Consider the following 12211-nt stretch of genomic DNA (forward strand, 5'->3'; position numbering starts at 1 on the left):
ACAGAGATACTGATTGCAAAGCCAGAAAGTTTGCAGACCATTTGGACAATCACAGTGTACAATTTAAAGAAACAATTGACACTTAAGATGCAATTGCTTGGATTATCCCTTCTGTAACTGCAATGAACAGGGGAAAAAAAAACAACCTGTTGTTGAATTTTTTTCTCTTTCATGAGAAATAGAACTATTAACCAGGTACAAATACTGCCCAAAAGCTATCTTGTCAAGCTTTACTTTATTTTTCACACTTTAGTAGTTCTTTCAGCAAGATTTCTCTGTATCATGATTAAAAACAAACAAACTGTAAACCAAGGATACAAGGAGGCCAATAACCCTACAATGAAGAACCATTTATTGTACTCTTCCTGAGAATACAATTAAATCCATTTCTAAGGACTATTTCACTTTCATCTGTCTTAGTGAAGTAGAGATTCCTGTTGTGATATAACCATTTTTATACTCCAGATTTTTTTTTTCCTGCTGAAACTAAGGCTATGATATTGCTATACAAAATCCACAAATAGGTGTGATTTTTTAATGGAATACATATTCTAAGATATGACCTGAAAGACTGCCTCTTTAGCTTTTGTCAAAAAAGTCAGAATCTTCCTTAAACACTTTTTTTTTGTAATTATTCACATTTCATTTCACTTTTTTCTTCCTGCCTAGTAATTGACTAGGAAAATAATGTCTGTGCGTCACCATCATAAAAAGGGAGTTTTTATTTGTAACAGCTATTCTAAACCGCATAGCAATCTACTCTTAAATTGCCTTCACGCTCTCTTCTCTTGAGCAGCAGTTGTTGAATGTGGTTGTTCCCCACAACTCTGAATATGTACATTTGTGCAATGTTGATTTCTGCCTCCACCCTGGTGAAGAACAGTTCTACAGTTTTGTGCAGACCTCTCTCTGCTTCTGGGCTGAACAGACCTCAGATTAGGATGGAGAAGCCCTGCTGCCTTTCAGGTGCTCAACATGAAGTCTTGACGCTGCTGCACTAGCAGTTCCAAACAAGTGCAGTGTCCAGGGACACTGATACTGCCACCAAGTTTATTGGCGCTGGTGCTGAGACTGTGGGTGTAGCTGGCTCTGGTGCTGGCATTGAAACAGTGTTTGGCTATGCCAAAAATCCCCCCCCCCCAAGCAGCAGCTCTTCTCCTATGCCATCCTGGGTTTTGCACTCTCCGAAGCCATGGGGCTCTTCTACTTGATGGTAACATTCCTCATTCTCTTTGCCATGTGACAAAACCAATGTACACTACTACATGCTCTTCCTCTCTTCCCCTGTGTTTAGTCTAATGTGTACACTAAGCTGAGGGTTATGTGCGAGAGAGGGGAAGCTCACCTGTTAACCAAATCTTCCCTGTTCACTGGGGGCAAGTGAATAAATACTCTTAAATTATTTTGCCTTTTGCATAAACATCTCATTGTTGTTGCTATAAACAACTCAATTTCATGATTCTCAAGGATTTGGGTAGCAACAAGGCTTAATCATTTAATTAGTCAAAGCTTTGTATTGATTAAAATGTATCCATGGTTGGAAGCATGACCAAGGGAAAATCTCACTGGGTCTGCTCTTTAAGGTTAAACTAACCAAAGTTCATATGAAATTTGAACACACTGATCTTTCAGACTTCACCTCTGAATTTTGTGAAACATTTCTTAGATCAAAAATTACAAATAGAAATGGGTAGTCGAGAAAGCCAAATACATAAATGTGTACAGTATATGAATGAAAAAAGATCCACTTTGGAAGAAATACAATTTTATTTTATTTAGATGCAGATGAGTCCAGAGAGTGAACAATGCAGATTTTCTCCCTTTGTCCATCATTTCCCAGAACTGAATTGTGATGTACATTTTGAGATTCCTGTTTTCACACAAAAGAAAAAGGCATTTTGAAAGAACTGACAAAGTAGCTTGTTTTTTCTGTATTATTGCAGAATTATAAGTAAGGGAGAAGAAGATTCCTGTTCAATTGAAACATCTTTACAAATTTCAGTAGATTACTGGAGATTTTCTTAATGAAGATGATCCATTCTTTGGCTTTAGCTGGAAAGCGTCTTCTCCCTCTCTTTTCCAGGTCTTCTGCTTACAAATCCAGGGTACTTGGGGAGTAAAGCCAGATTTCTCAACAATTAATCAGAGTAAATTACAGATTTTAAAAAACAGCCAGTGCAGATGGTGATTCTTAAGTGTAACGAAAGAAGCTATAATTGCTCTCAGAAGGTCAGATGTTTCCAAAAGAATTTGTTATAGAACGAATGCAACTTGCATGCCTGTCTTCTGAAGCTCCATAAGCCATTGGAAATACAGAGGCTTTATTTCCCTGTAGGCAATCAAGGCTACTGAGCTCTGTTACAAGCAGTGTAAAATGCCAACTTCTGGATCAGCTTCTTGACAGCAGTTGGTGCTCTCCTTGCCTTTCAGCCTGGCATATGGAATAGCTGTCAGTTGGGAATGTCCAGCTGTTCCTTGGAAGGCTTTTGTTCTTGCTTTTCAAAGTTCTTGCAATCATGCCAGGCAGGATTAGGGATGAATGAGAAATTTAGAAAGATCAGAATCAATCTGGCTTACTGAAAACAATCCAAAATGCCCGTAGATACCAAGGTTTACAGTTTTCAGAATAGCTTTCAATTTACTTTATATATATATTTTTAATATGCAGAAAAGCACATTGATTAGACAGCACACACAAAAACAAGCTTTTATTATATAAATTGCAAACACTCTAGGAAGTATGTTTATAAAAATGCATCTGTTAAAAGTAGAAAATGAAATTCTAACAACATAAAATTCAGTGGTGAAAAAGTAAGGTTCTACATTTAGGCAAGAAAAAACAAGTTCATAGGTAAAGTATAGGTGGTACCTGGCTCAATAGTAGTAACTGTGAGAGAGGTCTTGGAGTCCTAATGGACAATCACTTAAATATGAACCAGCAGTGTGCTGCAGCTGCCAAAAAAGCCAAAATAATAATAGGCTGCATCAACAGAAGTTTAGAATCAAGATCATGTGAAGTATTAATACCACTTTATAACGCCTTGGTAAGGCCACACTTGGAATACTGTACCCAGTTTTGGTCGCCACAATGTAAAAATGATGTTGAGACTCTAGAAAGAGTACAGAGAAGAGCAACAAAGATGATCAGGGGACTGGAGGCTAAAACATAAAGAATGGTTGCTGGAATTGGGTATGTCTAGTTTAATTAAAAGAAGACTAGGGCTGACATGATAGCAATGTTCCAATATCTCAGGGGCTGCCACAAGGAAGAGGGAGTCAACCTATTCTCCAAAGCACCTGAAGGCAGGACAAGAAGCAATGGATGGAAACTAACCAAGGAGAGAACCAACCTAGAACTAAGGAGAAATTTCCTAACAGTGAGAACAACCTGCCTCTAGAAGTTGTGAATGTTCCAACAATGGAAATTTTTAAGAAGAGATTGGACAACCATTTGCCTGAAAAGGTATAGAGTTTCTTGCCTGAGCAGGGGGTTGAACTAGAAGACCTCCAAGCTCCCTTCCAACTCTGTTATTCTGTTACAGGAAAAAAGCATACAAATATCTGTGCAGCTTATGAATATCAACTACATACAGTATGTGAATTGATGCACAGAAGGTATTGAGAGAAGTTAGAGCAAACTCTGATATTTGGCCAGAAAGATATTGTGCAACTATTTAACTTTTGTAATTGGTATTCTAGCAAGATTCATCTGCAGAGGTCTCTTTGGATCAAAATATAGATTTTTCCTTCTATTCTCCAAAATACAGTCTTCCTCTTCTAATACAAATCCATTGACCTAAATTCCTAAACATGAAATAAAAATGAGAGGTAGGAAATCCAGGTGCTGGTAAACATTTTTGTTTTGAACATATTTTGGAAAATATGTTCCTTTTCAAAGGCACTGTGAAAATAGTGCATTCAATAGTGCAAAATAGAACAATAAAATGACATGCAGCACACAAATGATCTAACAACCTTTTTAAAATTGGCAATTTTCCTGGTGGGTATTCAAAATAAATTCTAAAACAAAGAAGCCTGAAATTATAGGTATAAGCAAACAAATTATTTGGGGTGGCTGAAAGGTGATTATTCTGTTTATGGAACTCAGGTACTAAGGATAAGAATGTGCTGTAATGAACATAAGAATGGTTTATTTACAAGGAACAAGAATATTTCTAAAACACATGTTTATCTCTACTGTGAGTGAAAATAAAAGCAAGATTTTTTCCCCCCACAAAGACAAAATAAAGTATAGACTTGTTTTATGTTCTGAAATATCCGTAAACTAATTGACTAATTGAGTTGAAGGCAGTTGTGCTGACTTGTGGTACACAAGGATGCTGAAGGAATACTTTGGTTTACCTTCCTGAATTAGATCATGAAAAAGGAATGTGTTCAAACTGTTGCTTTTATAAGAGGCAAAAGAGGAAGAGAGAATAGGATCTAGTTTAGTTATTTTAGGTGAGTCTTAATCACATTCAGAATTGTAGTGATTAATACTTGGTGAGACCTTCAGGAGTTCAGTGGAATAAAGTAATGTTTTTCAAATTTGACCACTTTAAATTCTGCAGATTTCAACTCCCAGAATGCCCCAGCCATCAAGTGCCAAATGCTGTAAAAACTCTCTACAGAAACCTTCCATAGGGGAACTTAAATGGTAGGTGAGAATAACCTTGGGAGACAGGAGGAAAAGAACCCGCCTAGACATGCAAAAGATATCTGAGCCAACAGAAGGAAAAGGGAAGTGGGAAGCATCTTAGAAGACACCCTCCCTAGTTTTCTGAAAAGTAAAAGTAAAGGAAGGGAGATGTGCTTTCAGATTCTGTTTCTGTAACCTTATACTTAGTACTCATGGTTTCTTCTCTGGGCTAGAATGGCCGAATGTCCTTCTTTAAAAGAAAACAAATGTCACCTTAAAAAGTATTGCTAGGTGGCATTTGGGAGATGCAATAAGAGTGGCAATGTATTTCATTTTTTGCCCCTTGAATTCTCACTATGCAGTCTCCAGTTTCCACTCATACCAGTGTCCAGTCAAACTCAAGATCCGTCATGTCTCCTTCTGTGCACTAGACATCTCCTTTACCATTTCATCTCTCTGAGCCCATCTCTAAAAGTAGGTGCTGTGGTGGATCTGCAGACTGGGAAAGGCCCCTCCAGAGCAACCTGTTCCAGCATCCTTTTTCCCATTGGGCAAACAAAATCTCAGACGAGCTGTTAGGTTGATCTTTGGGAATCTTCCCTCTGATAACTGACAAGATCCATCAGATTCCTTGGAGAGGATTCAATGATCCTCCCTATCCAAACTGTGGACTTTGATGGAGATTAAGAGGATAGAGATAGAGAGGAGAGAGAGGATCATTGGCTTGAAAGAGGAGCAAAAGAGGCCCTCTCTAAATTGGGGGGGGGAATAAGACTTCATCTATCCACATTCTACAATGCAGCCCTTGCAGCAGTTCCAAAAAGATTCCACCACCAATTGCACTTTGATTCAGGTGGACCCTGAGGGCAAAGGTAAACCCCCAAGAGTTCTCAAGGAAAGTACCAACAACCAGATGATTGCTAAGAAACATAATCTTTCCATTGCCTCCTCCCCCACACACACCAGTTGCCTTTTGAAAAAGTACCTTTGAGACGAGTCTGACCTGGATGACTGAGAATCTCCACAGACATTCCCCACTATAATGCTTCATGGCAATCAGTCCGTGACAAGGAGAAAAGTTCAGTGCTTTCCCCTACCCACCTTCAAATTATGTCACATCTGCCCTGAGACACAAAACAGATCCTCTTGTTGTTGTTAGTTGCGAAGTTGTGTCCGACCCATCGTTCCTCCAGGCCTTCCTGTCCTCTACCATCTTCTGGAGTCCATTTAAGCTCAAGCCTACTGCTTCCAGCCAGCCACCTCATTCTCTGTTGTCCCCTTCTTTTATTGCCTTCAATCTTTCCTAGCATTAGGTTCTTCTCCAGTGAGTCCTTCCTTCTCATTAGGGGGCCAAAGTGCTTGAGTTTCATCTTTAGGATCTGGCCTTCTAAAGAGAAGTCAGGGTTGATCTCCTCTAGGACTGACCGGTTTGATCACCTTGCAGTCCAGGGGACTCACAGGAGTCTTCTCCAGCACCAAAGTTCAAAGGCCTCAATTCTTTTGCGCTCAGCCTTTCTTATGGTCCAGCTTTCAAAGCCATACATTGCAGCTGGGGAAACCCTGATCTACTGTGTGTCATACCCTCAAAAGTTCCATCTTTTCAAGTATTGTTGATCTGATTATATAATATTATGTAAAATTATTTTTAATTGCTGTCTTGAAACACTCTGGTGTCCATTGAGAGAAAGGCTAGTTTGATATTTGTAAATTGTAAACAGAATTAAATAGTCCTGTAATCTTGTTTAGGCAAAAAAAAAAGGGGGGGTATTTTCTATTTCATGAAACTGCTGAAACCCTTTGTATAGATGGGGACAGTTTAAGCAGATTTCTTTTATCCCCTTGGCTCTGCTTATACATAACATAGTGGCTTAATGCAGACAACACATTAGACTTGCTAAAAAGGAATTGGGTGGTTTGAGAATTCAGTGTGAAATCTGGGAACTTGGTCATTGTCAAAACCTGAAACATATATCGGCTCCTAAGCCACAAAATCATGTTGCAATTTGGGCAGAACGTGCTACACGAACGAAGCTTTATTAAAGTCTGGAATATAGTGTGCTGTTTAACTCAGCTTTTGTCTAACTTAGTACAGTCAATAGGTTTTATAAAATATCCCAACATTGTGATAACATTTGTGTTGTAGGAATTCAGCTGCAAAAGTCAGAGTTTTCTGTATCTACTATCTAGTGATTTTCAGGATTTTTCCAGATCTGATATCTATGCAGATCAGGAAGAGCTTAGATTTTCCTTATACTTTGGATAATTTTAAATCTATAATATTTCAATATCTCGAGTTCATATCTCCCAAGCTGGCCTGTTCTTTGTGTGGAGAAAACTACTTCTTTGTAAAGTTGCATTTCAGAAAAATGTAAGAAGCTTCCTTTTCAGTAGCTGAGTGGGCTTCCTTTCTAGAGACAATTGAGTGTGAATAAATCAAATTCAATAAAATAATGGTTTCAATTACTACCTCATGGATGTGCAAACTTAAAATAACTAAGTTACTCTTCTTGTTTTGTATGCATTTTTAAATTCATTTCAGAATTTGTAAAGCAACTGAAAAAACAAAACAAAAATGCTAACATTTTTTCAATAGATATAAAAAGGTATTCTGTTGATTGCATTGCTTGATTCATTTGCTCAGAATGTTTTATCTATCTTTCAGCTGGCACTTTATGATGTAAATACAAATATAAACTAATGACAAATAGAATATTACATCAGGAGGAGCAAACAACAAGACCACCAATTTAAATTGACTGCTATATTAAAGGAAACCAATCTGTTGCCAAATGGTGTCATTTTGCTACTCTCTTGACTGGTTTCCTTTTTTTATAATTTGTGCTGTAATGCAGAGAAGTAATTTAATAATGGGGTGGATGAAGCAGAACACACTCAAATGTAATGAAAAAAATTGTAACTTTTTTTGGAAAATGTGTATGTACATTTATAGTTTTCACAGATATAAAAATAGATTTACAAATGCATCAATTACAGTTTAGGCTAGATATTTTGGATCTCCAGAATAATTCTAGGAGAATTTCAGAACAATTGTAAACCTAAGACATCCTTTTTTAAAAATATGTTCATATTTGAAGAAAATTGAAGTATCAAATGCTTCCTCTGTTATTGATATGAGAGTATGGGGGAAGTTTTGGTTGAAGAAACAGGACAACATTGAATGAGGAATGTTAGCTCTAAAATCTATACTGGGCCCCTTTATATGCTTAAAATTAAATAGCAATACTAGTGAACTGAATTTTGCTATACATTATTGCATCTTGAACAAAAAAGAGTGAGGAAAAAGGCTATTAAATGTTTTTATTGCTACTATTAAAAATAGGGCATCCATGGTTGATAGGGAAAATTGTATTGAGGAAGCAGAAAAAATGCACTTGACAATAGATAAAGTAAAGATCTGAAGAGTGTTTCATAAAGAGGTTCAGCTCACAGAATATTTCAACTCTCTGCTTCTCTCTTTAAAAATCTTTTAAATCTTTCAAAATCTTTTAAAACCCTTGTTCATTAAAAATAACACATGAAAAATAATTGCTTGAGATTATGTTGAAGTTTACCAGATTGTAAACAATTTAAACAAATAAAAGTCTGCTTCAAATTGAATTCAGATTTGGTAATTTTATGGAGATACGGTTCTCGGCAATATGACAATTTGGAAATGATTTTCCAGTACTTTCTTCTGGGATTTTATTTATTTATTTTGCAAAATGTTCTGGTGGTTTCCCATTCAGATGCAAATCAATCAGACCATGCTTAGTTCTTCAAGTTCAAACACTGTAAGAAAAGGTTGTTTGGGGAAAACAAATCCATGGGACGAATCTAGCGTATATAATGCATTATGAATGTGGAAAATATAAATTCTCCCAGCAAATTTGGGCAAAGGGAGGAGGAGTCTTCCACCGTTTTTCTAGCTACATGAAAAATGTGTGTGTGTGTGTGTTTCTGTCTGTCTGTCTGTCTGTCTCTCTGTATGTGTGTCTTCAATCTTGACTTCTGGCAACTACATGTAAATGTCAACGTAGTTTCCCTGGCAACCCTGCAGAAGTGGTCTGTCACTAGCTTCTTTCTTCTGGAACAGAATTCAGCTTTCCTCTTTAGGGCTGAAAGAGTGATTGGGCCAAATTCAACCAGCCAGCTTCCATGCTAAGAGAGGACGAAGTATGGGTCCCCCCACTCCTAGTCCAGCACCTTAATCATTCTACTGCTGGCTTTCTACATCATTTTAGAGGATGCAAAACCTTTATAACTGGATTGATCAATACATTTCCAGTCCATATTGTGCCATGTATTCCTCGATATTATCCTGATTTTGCATCTACGCTAGTAGCTATAGAAAAACAGCAATCTTTTTCAAGATATTTCTTCACAGAACATCTCTCTCTCTTTCTTTCTCTTTCTTTTTCTCTCTCTTTCTCTCATCTATTATCTATCATCTATCCATCTATCTGTCTGTCTGTCCATCCATCGTCCATCTGTCTATCTATCTATCTATCTATCTATCTATCTATCTATCTATCTATCTATTTATCTATCTATCCAGTGCTTTTTTTTGGTAAAAAATAAAGGTGCCGGAACTCACACACGTCATACAACCCGCCTTGCCTACCCTACAAGGTTCCATCCAAAAAAGGTGCCGGAACTCCGTTCTGGGCATTCTATGACAAAAAAAGCCATCTATCTATCTATCTATCTATCTATCTATCTATCTATCTATCTATCTATCTATCTATCTATCTATCTATCTATCTATCTATCTACACACACACACACACACAACACTGTGGTGGTGCAGTGGTTAGAATGCAGTACTACAGTCTACTTCTGCTTACTGCCAGCTGCCAGCAGTTTGGCAGTTCGAATCTCTTCAGGCTCAAGGTTGACTCAGCGTCCCATCTTTCCAAGGTCAATAAAATGAGGACCAGATTGTTGGGGAAAATACGCTGACTCTGTAAACAGCTTAGAGAAGGCTGTAAAGTGTTATGAAGCAGTGTTTAAGTCAAAGGGCTATTGCTAGCTCCTGTCTCATTCACTGAGTGGGTGGCATAAGATCAAAACATAAAAATCATATACAAGGTTGTGTTTTCTTCTTTGAGGTCCATGATAGTAGAGATAGGTCTTCAAACTCATCAGAAAGGCCAGGAAATGTGGCCCAGCCTCATATCTGGGAGGAGGATATTCCAAAATGTGGGGATAAGAAGAGAAAGCTCTCTCCCTGGAACCTGCCAATCAGAATTCTTTAACTGATGGGCTCAGTAACATACCTTCCATGCCAACTCAGATGGGATGAGCCAATATAATGAGGAGAAGATGATTCTTCAGGTAACTTAGTCCCATACCATGTAACAATTTAAAGGTCATCCCCAACACCTTGAATTGCACCTGAAAGCATAATGGCAACCAGTGCAGCTCCCACAGCAGAGATGTTACATGCCTTCAAATCTGTGGGGCGCCCAAAATTACTCATGTGGTCAAATTCTGTAGCAGCAGAAGCCTTTTCCAGGGTATCCCCCATTGCCATAGTCCAGATAAGAGATGACCTGGATATTAGTGACCAAGAAAGGAGTTCTCAGATGCTTATTAAGACTTCTGAATATACAAGTTCTTTGCACTCTCTTTTCTATAAAGGATTCATTTCTAACATATTTAGAAATATCAGTGTAAAAAAAAAACCATTTCAAATATATTTTGTATGAACAATTTTCTGACATGCAAACGTTAAAGGATAACACTCTATAGCCCTAAGTGTATTACTCAGAGGAGGGAACTGTGGATAATGCTGATTTGTTTAAAATACAATCTGAGTCAAATCTTAAAATATTTAAGAGGTGGGAAGGCTTTTAGTGGGTCAATGATTGAATTGTCTCTAGAAAAGCGGTAAGGGTCATACACTACTTATTATCAGAGTCAAATCCAAAAATGAGCAAGGTCAAAGAAAAAAAAAGGAATAACATTTACAAATAATATTTTTTAAAATTTTGTATTCATGTAAGATAAGTTTTGACATATCCAAAAGCATCAGTGGTGGGCAATGACCAAATAATGAAGTTTCAGATCATGTGATCAATCCATGATCCACTCCTTTTTTAAGTGTGTTATGACAATTCATATGTATATTGATGTATATTAAAGGGGCAGAGTTTGTGCTGTTATGCTGCTTTCAATTCTGCAGACACTTCTGGACATTGCACTAAAATGAATATGGTTGACTACAGATTGGAGTTAGATTTATTTATTCATCCCTATCCTTCAAATTCTCTCTAAACCAGGCTGGCTGAGGAATTCTGAGAGCTGAAGTCCACCAGTCATAAAAGGGCCAAATTTGAAGACCCCTGCTCTAAGCCTCTGTTTTTTAGCCTTAGCACCTTAAAGATGTGTGAACTTAAATTCCCAGAATTCCCTAGCCAGCCATGCTGGCTGAGGAATTCTGGGAGTTGAAATCCTCACATCTTAAAGTTGCCAAGGTTGAGAAATCCTGGCTAATCTGTTAAATTATATTTCAACTGATACTGCTTCTATGACCTTGCCAAAGTTTTTGACACAGCTCCTGGCCACCAAAGGTCTCTGTGGCTGTGGAATAAGAGGAAAGATTCTCTTTCGATTGGAGCATTTCAAAAGAACAGAAAATAGAGACTAGGAATAAAATGTCACTATAAAAAGAAAAGATTATGCAGTGGTTCTTCCAACAATGTGTAATGCAGTGTTTCTCAAAGTTGGCAATTTTAAGCTATATGGACTTCAACTCCCAGGATTCATGCTGGCTGGCAAATTCTGGGAGTTGAAGTCCATATAGCTTAAAGTTGTCAAGGTTGAAAACACTGCTGTGTTTTTTTTTAAGTTGTTCATTGAAGTTCTGAACTTAAGATGTAGCAGCAGGCTGCTTGAATTTACAAGGGCTCTAAAGTTATATATATATATATATATATATATATATATATATATATATATATATATATATATATATATAATTTTTTTGCGGTCACAGACCAAAATGCAAGTGCAACAAAAGAAAACACAAGAAAAATATAATCACAAACAATTAACACTGGAAGCCTTGGCTAAAGGGAATTACAAGGCTCTCCTCTAATAGTTACAGCTCTTAAAAAAAAAATTAGAAACCTGAGAAGTAATATAGGAGCCATCCCCTAGACAATATAAGACCAAATTACTAACATTAGAACCAGAGGGATCAATTCCAAGGAGAGACAATAATTTAATTCTGGCTGTGTTATACATAGGGCAGTATGATAAGACATGCTCCACAGTTTCAACTTCAGCCCTATCACAGGGGCATAGTCGCTCACTAAACAGGAGCCTCTTGAATCGCCCGTCGAGTAGTGCTGAGGGTAAAACATTGAAACGGACTAGGGAAAAGACTCTTCTATACTTGAGGATGGTTAGAGTATAGAAATAAGAGGCCATCCTCAATCCATAATTATTAGAATGGCTAAAGATCAAAGGGGAGCAGGTTTTGTTGGCTCTGGCTCTTAAGTATTGCAAATCTATGTCCACAAGCCGTTGGACTACCCTAAACTGGGCGTCCTTGAGACCATAATCTCC

General features: G+C 37.5%; 1 protein-coding gene and 1 pseudogene across 1 annotated transcript in view; both read left to right on the plus strand.

The window, feature by feature from the left end:
* LOC120297838 (netrin receptor DCC-like) overlaps nucleotides 1-12211 on the plus strand; it is a gene marked incomplete at its 3' end in the record, with an annotated part of 141200 nt that overhangs the window by 21641 nt on the left and 107348 nt on the right. The gene's annotated exons all lie outside the window — the stretch shown is intronic.
* On the plus strand, nucleotides 834-1243 carry LOC120297822 (annotated as a pseudogene).

The sequence above is a fragment of the Crotalus tigris genome, unplaced genomic scaffold, assembly GCF_016545835.1.
Source record: "Crotalus tigris isolate CLP2741 ecotype Arizona unplaced genomic scaffold, ASM1654583v1 scf7180000023713.2527936, whole genome shotgun sequence".
NCBI lineage: Eukaryota > Metazoa > Chordata > Lepidosauria > Squamata > Viperidae > Crotalus > Crotalus tigris.